Source organism: Gouania willdenowi, chromosome 19 (assembly GCF_900634775.1).
Source record: "Gouania willdenowi chromosome 19, fGouWil2.1, whole genome shotgun sequence".
NCBI classification, from domain to species: Eukaryota; Metazoa; Chordata; class Actinopteri; order Blenniiformes; family Gobiesocidae; genus Gouania; species Gouania willdenowi.
Window position 1 is genome coordinate 26,660,767 of NC_041062.1, and position 10,591 is coordinate 26,671,357.

The following is a 10,591-nucleotide window of genomic DNA, read 5'->3' on the forward strand; positions in this document are numbered from 1 at the left end:
TGACCCTCACCCAGGTGTAACACTGCTCTCTCTTTTTATATCTTCCCTATAATAAAGTGTTTCTTACCCTTCCTTAGGGAGGGCTAGTGATGGTCACAATTATGCAATAAAATAAATAATTTTTTTTACTTGTAATAAACTAAACATTACATTGTTATTGCTATTTTAACTTTTGAGATGGCTTTTAACTTTGGGATTTTGGGCTATAACACCACTTTGTATACCTATGTTTTTAAAACTGCTATATAAAACAAGTTAATATTCTAAATATTATCATAATGCATCAAAACAACTACAGTTAGTTAAGGATGGACAATATCTCAGACACTGAACATAGTAAATAGTAATACAAAGAAAAGGGAGATCTCTGTTAGTCCTGAGCTGTTCCCACCAACAGCTTTAACATGTAATTATTCAGATATAATACAGATGAAACCTTCATGTGGACAAAATAAATATAATGTCCACTGTACCCTTTCTTTTTCTTCAGTCATTCCACCACTGCCAAGTTAATATATTTGTATCAAGCTGCCCATCAAAACCTTTACTATACTTCTGATTGCATGGAAGGATTTTTATATATTAATCTTATCCTTATATAAGTAAGGATTTCATTCTCTGACATGTTTTGCTGATGTAGAAAAAGGCTGTGAAATAGATAATGAATAGGTAGACATGAAACCTTTGGGCTCTGGAAATTCAAAGGTAACCACCTTACTACAAGCATAACTTTATAGAGTTTACTTTATAAATATTTTAGGTGAATAGTGTCTGAAAATTAAAAAAAAAAAGAAATGCTGATTTGGATAGTTAAATGTGCTAACTTTTTTATAAAGATATATATCATCTTAACAGAAAATGTATATAAACTTTGCAAATATTACAACTTCAATATTACAACTATCTTTAGTTTACTGACATTATACTGTGTTTAAAGTTGTGGTGAAATTGAAAAAAATCTCATGGTAAAACTATAAATCACAGTGCATCTCCTTGCATTATAATAATTTCACATCTTATATTGTATTTACTATACACACATTGATATTATTAATAATAAAACAAGAAGTCAAACTTTTTTTAACTGAAGAAAGCATGTACATTAACTCTGTCACAGAACCCCAGATAACATTCAGTCCTTGGCTTCTCTCTGCTTTATCTCTATGCTGTTCTCTCCTATAAAGCATCGTTTTTAATAAAAATATGTTGTGTTTTGCAGGTCAGAAGTTATCATATTCGTCGTCTGAAGAATCTCAAAGCACACCATGATGTATGTGATAGACGCTATAACGAAGCGCAAACAAAGAGGTTAAAACTCAATAGAGACAGCAATCTGGTTCTACACAACAACCAGAACACGATGGTAAGTTATAAAGTATTTTTTACATACATAACATAATGTTAGAGGAGTGAGATAACTCTTTCCCTGACGCCTGATAATCCCACCATGAGTGTCCTTGGGTTAGGTTTGGTTCAGTTGGCACACTCCACACTCCATGTAAAGAAGCGTCCACAACTCATCAGCCCCAGATTCAACCCAATCCGTGTATCATTGGTTCATTAGTTTTTCATTATGTAACAAAAACATGAAAAATGAAAAAAAAAACACTCATTATTTGATATTTGTTTCCAAAAGCAGAAGTACGCTCCACTGCCCCTCCCCCACAGTGCACAGACACACACAGTCAGTTGTGTCAGTGACTGTCTGTCAGAGGCTCAGTGCAGATGTCTGTCTGTCTGTTAAACACTGAGAGATGTTTGAGGAAACACTGCATGTGTTTCTCTTCTCTAACTAACTCTGTCACTGCGCTGTAGCAGAGCGATAAGGCTCTCCTGCTGCAGCTAACGGGGCTGTTTACACATTCTTAAAGAGACAGTGTCCTGAATGTGATTTACTTTAAAAACTACTTTCAACAACTCAGAGCTGCCCTGAAAAAATCATCACTACATCATTTAATCACATTTCAGCCTTAATGAAGGAAAAAGTCCAAATGTAGTTATTGTGCTGCTAGTGATTAATAAAAGGGTCTTTGTGGCTCCACTGACTTTGACCTATTATTGTTTTTATTGTAAAACTATTGATAAAAAATAAATGGTTTATATCACCTATTGTCATTTAGAGTAAAAATATATAGATATGAATATTGGTCCATATCACCCAGGCCTAATGTAACCAAAGCAGTAATGTTTTATCTTGTAAAGGATATGATTGTCTAAACTGTGTGAAATGAGGCGTTCAAACACTGTTTAAAGTATGATTTTATTAATATGAGTGTGTTACCTCAATAACTAATAGAAATCACTAGACTGATATACTGTCTTGTTATGTAGCATGTGATGCTAATGCTAATGCTACACTACTTTAGTTAAACAAAGTAAAAAGACTGTGACTATAAGAACATGTCAGACCTTTAGTTTAATGATAAATATACTTAGAACCAGTTTGATAAATTACTTAAATACAATTTAAAGAAACATATTTTAAAATGACCTTGTCTTAAATGATTTTTTATTCCTTTTTTCCATTTAGGGTGATGATTTTAAGAAGGTGAATTGGTTTGTTTTATTGGTAAATAACTTTAAAATAGTCTAAATGACCTGAATGAAAAAAATCGTGATAAAATCGTGATTGTGATTTTACAAAGAAAAAGTTGTGATATGATTTTTTTTCCCCATATAGCCCACCTCTATGATGCAGGATATTAGAGAAAACTGACATTGCAATATTTTTTTTTTCTGAGATATAATTAAAAAAAATGACATTGATGCACTCTTGGTATCTATAGCAACAAAACATTCAGAAATGTTTGGATCCTGCCTAATTTTTAACATCGTAGAAAGATTCAAACAACCAGTTTTTGATCTAAGATCTATGCCATTAATTAATCAAATGACAGAAACAAAGAAGTTTACTGCTTTACTCTGTTCACCTGAATTCTCCCAGACTCCTAAAGAAATGATGACTCTCAGACTCATCTGTCTGCCACAGATCTACAAGCTGCTGCTTTGACCCCAGAACTGTTAAATAGAGCGCCTAATAAAAATACCACTGTCTTATTTAGTGCCTCCAATTTTTCTCCTCATTCCCCAGAGAGCTGATGAGTGCTCAAGCAACAGTGATAGCACCATTGACCTCACACCACCTGATGTAGACGACAACCATGAGGACATGGACAGTGAGGACACGGAGAGTGTTTTTGTGAGTTTATCTGCCATGGCTTTTGTCGGTTACTGTATGATATTCCTGTGTAGAAGATGCAAACACAGTTTATCACATTCACAGAAAACTAATTGATCCTGGAAAGAACTTTTTCAAATATTTGTATGAAATTGATTTTTTAAAATTATGTTATGTGCTTTTGGGTTAACTACGTCTGATAAAATGAATAACGGTAATAACTTTTGGGGCATACTACTTAAAATGGGATTTATGTAGTTTTGGTGGGTAAATGTGAAAGTTATAGAAGTGTACATATTGTGTTGCATATGTTCATAACTCATATACTGTCCTCTGAGGGAACTTTGGTTCCTGTAACAGTGTTTGAACATAAAAGGCAATGTGAGAAGTTATGGCTTTGGTATCAGTGTATCAGTGACACCTTAATGTTCCTGGTAGCTTTTTAGCTCCAAACAATGTTCAGGGACTTGTTTTTGCTTTGAATACAGTTTGTGTATTCAGTTCAGAAAATACAGTATCGTCTAGAACTGTTTCACTCCTTTCAATTTTCAAATTTCTTCACCCAAATTACACAGTGCACCAATAATGAAATAGTTATCCTGTGACATTTGTACATCCCAAATGAATAGTCCATGTTTGCACTTTTTTGGTACTTGGTTTATATAATTTTGTGTTATCAATTATTTGACTTGGCATTATATAAACATAAAAAAGTCATGACTGCATAGTGTTAAGGTTGTATATATGCTCAACTCACCATCCCCATCCCCACCTCTGAACAAAGTTAATTCTATTTATCTTCACATCAGAAATGTAGACAATTTAACTAACATTTAAAACTTTAAAATACTTTAGTATTTTTTGTTTTTAGCTGACCAGGCAAATACTAAGGAAAAAAGAGCTGAAGCAGCATAAATCATCCAACCACAGAAACAAAGACGGAAGACATGTTCGGTGACCAAAAAAGGCAATGCAGAGGCCTCCTTGCATGACAGTTCAGATGTGACAGTAATGATGCTAAAGAAGAAACCGAATGGGGGCAGATTGTACAACGAGAAGTTTTACTGTGTGTTTTGTTCAAAGGCTTTTTTAAAAGTTACCCGCCATTTAGAATCAAAACACAAAGACGAACCAGAAGTGGCAAGAGCAATGACATATCCAAAGGGGTCAAAAGAGAGAAAAATACAACTCAGCTTACTAAGAAACCAAGGGAATCGTCTGCATAATAACAAGGTGCTGAAAGAAAGAAAAGTAATGGTAGTCCCCAGACAACGGTCCAGCACTGAAGTTACAGCCGGAGACTACATGCACTGTGTAAACTGCCAGGCTTACCTCAAGAGGAAATCAATGTGGAGGCATATGCAACGATGTCATCTTAGCAAGAAGATTGAAGTGTTAAAACCGGGGAAAACAAGAGTATGTGAGTATGCTCAGCTAGTGCCAGAGGACGTTAATGAACGCTTTTGGAAAATGGTGCTAAACATGCATATGGACGAGGTAATTACTGCTGTACGCAAAGAGAAAAACATTCTGAAATATGGAGAACACCTTTTCAACAAACACGGCCATGACATCAACAAACATGAATATATCAGACAGAAGATGCGAGAGACGGGGCGACTTGTTGTGCAAGAACACAGGAATGGCAAGTTGAAGCAGTTGTCAGACTTTTTTGTACCAGCTAGATTCCCTTATGTGATACAGGCTGTCAAAGATGTAGCTGGCTTCAATAAGGAAACAAACATATACAGAACACCTTCTCTGGCACTAAAGTTAGGCCACAACCTCAAAAAAATTGCAAGCATTATTGAATGTGAGGCTATGATTGCAGGTGAAGAGGATGTCATCCAAAATGTTCAGGTGTTTAAAAAAATATGTGACACCAAGTGGAACGAGTGTGTGTCAGCACAGGCTCCACAAAATCTTGATGAAGCGAAATGGAATGCACCACAGCTGCTTCCCTTTGCAGAAGATGTTAAAAAAATGCATGAGTATCTCAAAAGACAAAGAGAGGGATGCCAAACAAAAGTCGAGGAAGAGCCAACACAGGCAAACTGGGCAGAACTTGCAAAAATAACTCTGTGAGATTATACTGTTTAACCGCAGAAGAGAGGGAGAAGTAACGAAGATGCCATTGAATGCTTTCACATTACGAGATACCTCGTCGATGCTCCCCGATATTCAGTTGGCTCTGTCTGAATTGGAAAAGAAACTGCAAACACCTCAAGAGGTTAGCGATTAGGGGAAAACGGGGACGAAAAGTCCCTATTCTACTCACGCATGATATGCTGGCTTCATTGGAGATACTCGTCAAGACGTGTCGCAACTGTGAAGTACCTGATGAAAATCTGTTCATGTTTGGCAGACCACAAGCTCTAAGCCACTTTAGAGGATCAGATGTCATTCGTCATGTTGCTCGAAGCTGTGGGGCAAACCACCCGGAAGCTTTATCATCCACAAAGTTAAGGAAGCACATGGCAACCATGTCCAAGGTTCTTAATCTGAAGGACAATGAAATGGATGACCTTGCTGATTTCCTAGGACATGACATCAGAGTGCACTGCCAGTATTATCGACTCCCAGAGGAAACATTACAGCTAGCAAAAATCAGCAACGTCCTGATGGCACTAGAACGAGGTCAGCTGTCACAGTTTCAGGGAAGGACTCTGGATGAAATCAACATCGATCCCCAAGGTAAACAGGCATTTGTAAATAATGGAATATATGTATTTACACAGTGGGGTACAATCTGTAGATAGATTTTTTTTTTTGCCTGCCAGAGATTCTCTTAGATTAACTACAATTTAACTCTGCAATAATATAATATTAATGGATATTGGTGAATGATGGTGGAAATGGCCAGTATTACGATTTCTTGAAGAATTTGTTTTGTGTTGATCACATTATTTTTTAATGCATTTTCAGAGAAAATGTCAGTGGACAGTGACTTATCTGATAGCGAAGCAGAAGACGACATGAACCACCATTTTAGTGCAGCTTCACCTTCAACCTCTTTATCATCACCAGGTATGAAAGCAAATATTTTGAGAAACATTTTAAGGTACTCTTTGCAAGATGTAGAATATAAGAATATGCAGTAATTGTTGCTCATTGAATAACTGAGTATTTAAAAGTGAAGTTCATCCTTTCAAAAGTAGGTACAACTCTAAGGTATTAAAGTCCAACAGGGGTGAGAAAGTTGCTCAACAATTACACATCAAATGTTACAAGACCAAATGTAAGGCTGTAGCAGTCAAAGTTTGTAATGTACAATTGGTTGTGGGAATTTTACTTTGGGGCTCTCTTAATTACTTGAACAAGTACTCTTGTAAAAACTGAAAAAGCTTGTTTAATTCTGATAATAATAATAATAATACATTTTATTTAAAAGCGCCTTTCAGAACACCCAAGGACACTGTACAGGGCAGTCATTAAAATAAACACAATAAAAACAGCAGAATAAAACAGATAAAAACAAGTACAACGGAATAAAACAGGGTACAGTGTTGGTGTGGTGAATGTGTGACTAGATGCAGAAGGAATGTCTGAAGAGGTGAGTTTTGAGTTGTGATTTGAAGAGTGGGAGGGAGTCTATGGTACGGAGGTTAGTGGGGAGCGAATTCCAGAGCTGGGGGGCACAGTAGCTGAATGCTCTGTGCCCCATGGTGATGAGTTTGGCCGGAGGTACAGAGAGTTGGAGAGTGGAGGAAGAGCGGAATGTGCGGGCAGGGGTGGCGATGTGGAGGAGGTCAGATATGTACAGAGGGGCCAGGTTATGAAGTGCTTTGAAGGTGATGAGGAGTATTTTGAAGTTGATCCTTTGTTTTATGGGAAGCCAGTGAAGTTGTTGTAGGACGGGGGTGATGTGGTGAGTGGAGGGGGTCCGTGTGATAATTCGTGCTGCAGAGTTCTGGAGGAGCTGCAGTTTCTGGAGGGATTTGTTGGGGAGGCCGAAGAGAAGTGAATTACAATAATCAATGCGGGAGGTGACGAGGCTGTGGATAAGGATGGCGGTGGTGTGGGGGGTGAGAGAGGGGCGGAGACGAGAAATGTTCCGCAGGTGAAAATAGGCGGACCGGGTGATGTTAATGCGTGAGTGGAAGGAAAGTGTACTGTCGAGGATGACACCCAGACTCTTAACCTGAGGGGAAGGAAGGAGAGAAGAGTTGTTGAAGGAAATATGGAAACTGTTGGATTTTGAGAGAGTGGATGAGGTGCCTACAAGGAGGACTTCTGTTTTGGAACTATTGAGTTTAAGGAAGTTGGAAGAGAACCAAGAATTAATGTCTTGTAAACAGAGGGTAAGGGAGGAAGGAGGAAGAGAAGAAGATGGTTTGGTAGAGAGGTAGAGCTGGGTGTCATCCGCATAGCAGTGGAAATGGATATTATGTTTACGGAGGATATGACCAAGTGGGAGAATGTAGATGATGAAGAGAAGGGGCCCCAGGACAGAGCCCTGAGGCACGCCAGCAGGGACAGGGAAGGTGTGGGACTTGTGAGAGTTGAGTTGGATGAATTGTGTACGGCCAGAAAGATAGGAAGTGAACCAGGCGAGGGGGGTGTGAGTGATGCCGATTGAGGAGAGTCTGTCAAGGAGAATGGAGTGAGAAATCGTATCGAAAGCTGCGGTGAGGTCGAGGAGAATGAGAATGGAGAGTAAACCAGAGTCTGAAGCTATGAGGAGGTCATTGGTAATTTTAAGGAGGGCTGTTTCAGTGCTGTGAAGGGGACGGAAACCGGATTGAAACTGCTCGTAAATATTGTTCGTGATGAGATGATTGTGGAGTTGGGCGGCGACAGATTTTTCAAGTATTTTGGAGATGAAGGGGAGATTTGAAATGGGACGGAGGTTGTTGAAGTTGGTGGGATCCAGACCAGGTTTTTTTAGGATGGTTGTGACTATGGCGGTTTTGAATGAGAGAGGGACAGTACCAGTGATGAGAGAAGAGTGAATGATATTGGTGATAAGGGGGGCAAGTGAAGGGAGGCAGGATTTAACAATGACTGTAGGGAGGGGGTCGAGCTGACAGGTTGAGGGTTTAAATTTGACGATAAAATCGGAAATGGCTTGGATGGTGGGGAGGATAAAGCCGGAGAATGTAGTTGCCAGGGATGAGTGGGGGGCTGAGGAATCCACTCCAGAAATTGCAGCTCCGTGTGAGGTCAGTTGTTGGACTTGGACATGATTTATATAGAGCTTTATCACCACTGAAACAGTCTCAAAGCACTTTACATATCAGCTCATTCACCCAATCACTCTCACATTCACACACCAGTGGGACAGGACTGCCATGTAAGGCGCTAGTCGACCACTGGGAGCAACTTTGGGTTCAGTGTCTTGCCCAAGGACACTTCGACACATAGTCAGGTACTGGGATCAAACCCCCAACCTCTCGATCAGAAGACGACCCACTACCACCTGAGCCACGGTCGCCATCGTTGTTGATGGATGTTGGATATCTTGGAGACGAAGAAGGACATGGGTGAGTTGCAGAAGTCAGCAGATTGCATGTGGTGGGGGAGAGAGTCGGGGGGGATTGTAATATTGGTGAGGAGAGAGAAGAGAGTTTTAGAGTTATGCTGATTGGAGTGAATTAGACCAGAGTAGTAGACGGATTTAGCAGAGGAGAGATGATCTTTGTATTGTATGATGTGGTTATTGTACATTTGTTTGTGTATGGAGAGTCCAGTTTTGTTACAAAGCCGTTCGAGTTGTCGACCTTGAAATTTGAGCAGACGGAGGGCGGGGGTGAACCAGGGTGCTGAGCGGGTGAAGGAGGCAGGTCGAGTTTTGAGTGGAGCGTGAATTTCCAGAAGGTTATGGAGATTATGGTTGTAGTGGGAAACCAGGTCGTCAGGTGGACTAATGGGATTGATGATGGGGAAATTATTAATGTCTGAGAAAAAGGTGTGTATGTTTATGTTTTTGATTTTACGGAAGGAAATGGTTCGGGGGAAAATGAGTTTGGAGAGAGAGAGGTTTATGTTGAATGTGATGAGCGTATGGTCAGAGGATGGGAGTGAATGGGGTTTACAGTCAGTGGGAGTGAGACCAGAGCAGCAGACTAGATCCAGGATGTGACCTTTACAGTGAGTAGGGAAGTGGATGTGTTGTTGTAAACCAAAACTATTTAAACAGGATGAGAAGTCTTTGGAGAGAGCATTAATGTTATTGTCCACATGGATATTAAAGTCACCAAGGAGGATTATGTTTTGAGATATGGATGAAAAATGTGTCAGTAGTTGAGAGAAATCATTTAAATACTCCTTGTTAGGTTTTGGTGGGCGGTAGATGGTGGCAACAGCTGTAGGAGAAGGTCCAGGCAGCAGTGAGGTGGAGTACTCAAAGGAAGAGAAGACAGGAGCAGCAGGCAGAGGCACGACCTTCCAACTCTCGCGGTAAAGCATCGCGAGACCTCCGCCCCGCCGGCCGGAAGTGCGGGGCTGGCAGATGTAAACAAACCCCGGCGGAGTGGACTCGTTCAAAGAGGCGAAGTCATTTGGCTGTTGCCACGTTTCGGTCAGACAGAGGAAGTCCAGCTTTCGGTCCAGAATGACATCGCGGATCAGATGCCCTTTGGTGCTGAGTGAGCGGATGTTGAGGAGGCCAAAGCTGACGGTGGTAGAGCTGGTCTTAGCCGCCGCGGAGTAGGCCGACCTAGCCGGGCTGGCTAGGACGCTGTGGTCAACATCCCGGGCAGCGTTGCGGGAACGGCGACGTGCGGTGGACCACATTGACTTTATTTGATGAGAGTCATTGAACTGGAACTTACGGCGAGAGCCACGGTGGACGTACCTCCGACGGGGCTGGAAAGCAATGTCCGGGGGGAGCCCGAGCCCAGGCAGCAGAGGAGGAGTGGAGACATGGAGCCGAAGTTTTAAAAGTACAGCAGCTGAGTACTGGAGGAGTGCATCGGTTTGCAGGTGGACGAGGGACACGATGAACCAGATGACAGCAAACCAGCGGGCTGATTGGTAGATCAGCATCTTTTACCGAAGTCGGAATATGAGAGCCGGTGGTCCCAGGTAAGAATGTGACAAAAAAGCGGCCACTGATGCGACTGACAGCAGCAAACTAACAGAGATTTGGGTTGTAGGCCGACAATCCTTTAGTCACTGTGTGATCACAACGTCCAACACTATAGAAAACAGTGTTTTAATCCGTAGTTTGTTTGGTTGAGCAGCGGCTGCAAGACGCGCCAGCGTTCACTCAACCCAATGCTTCACATCAGCATGTACTTCACTAATGACTTTTCCTGTGCTGAACACTCGTGTACTTAAACATAACATTTGTATTTACAGAAAATTCCAGGGTGACAAGCAGATCCTCTGAAGTTGGACTAAGCTCTCCACATCCAGCCAAAGTTAATCACACTTCTGTAATGTATGATGAGGATTGTGGAAACGTGTTAA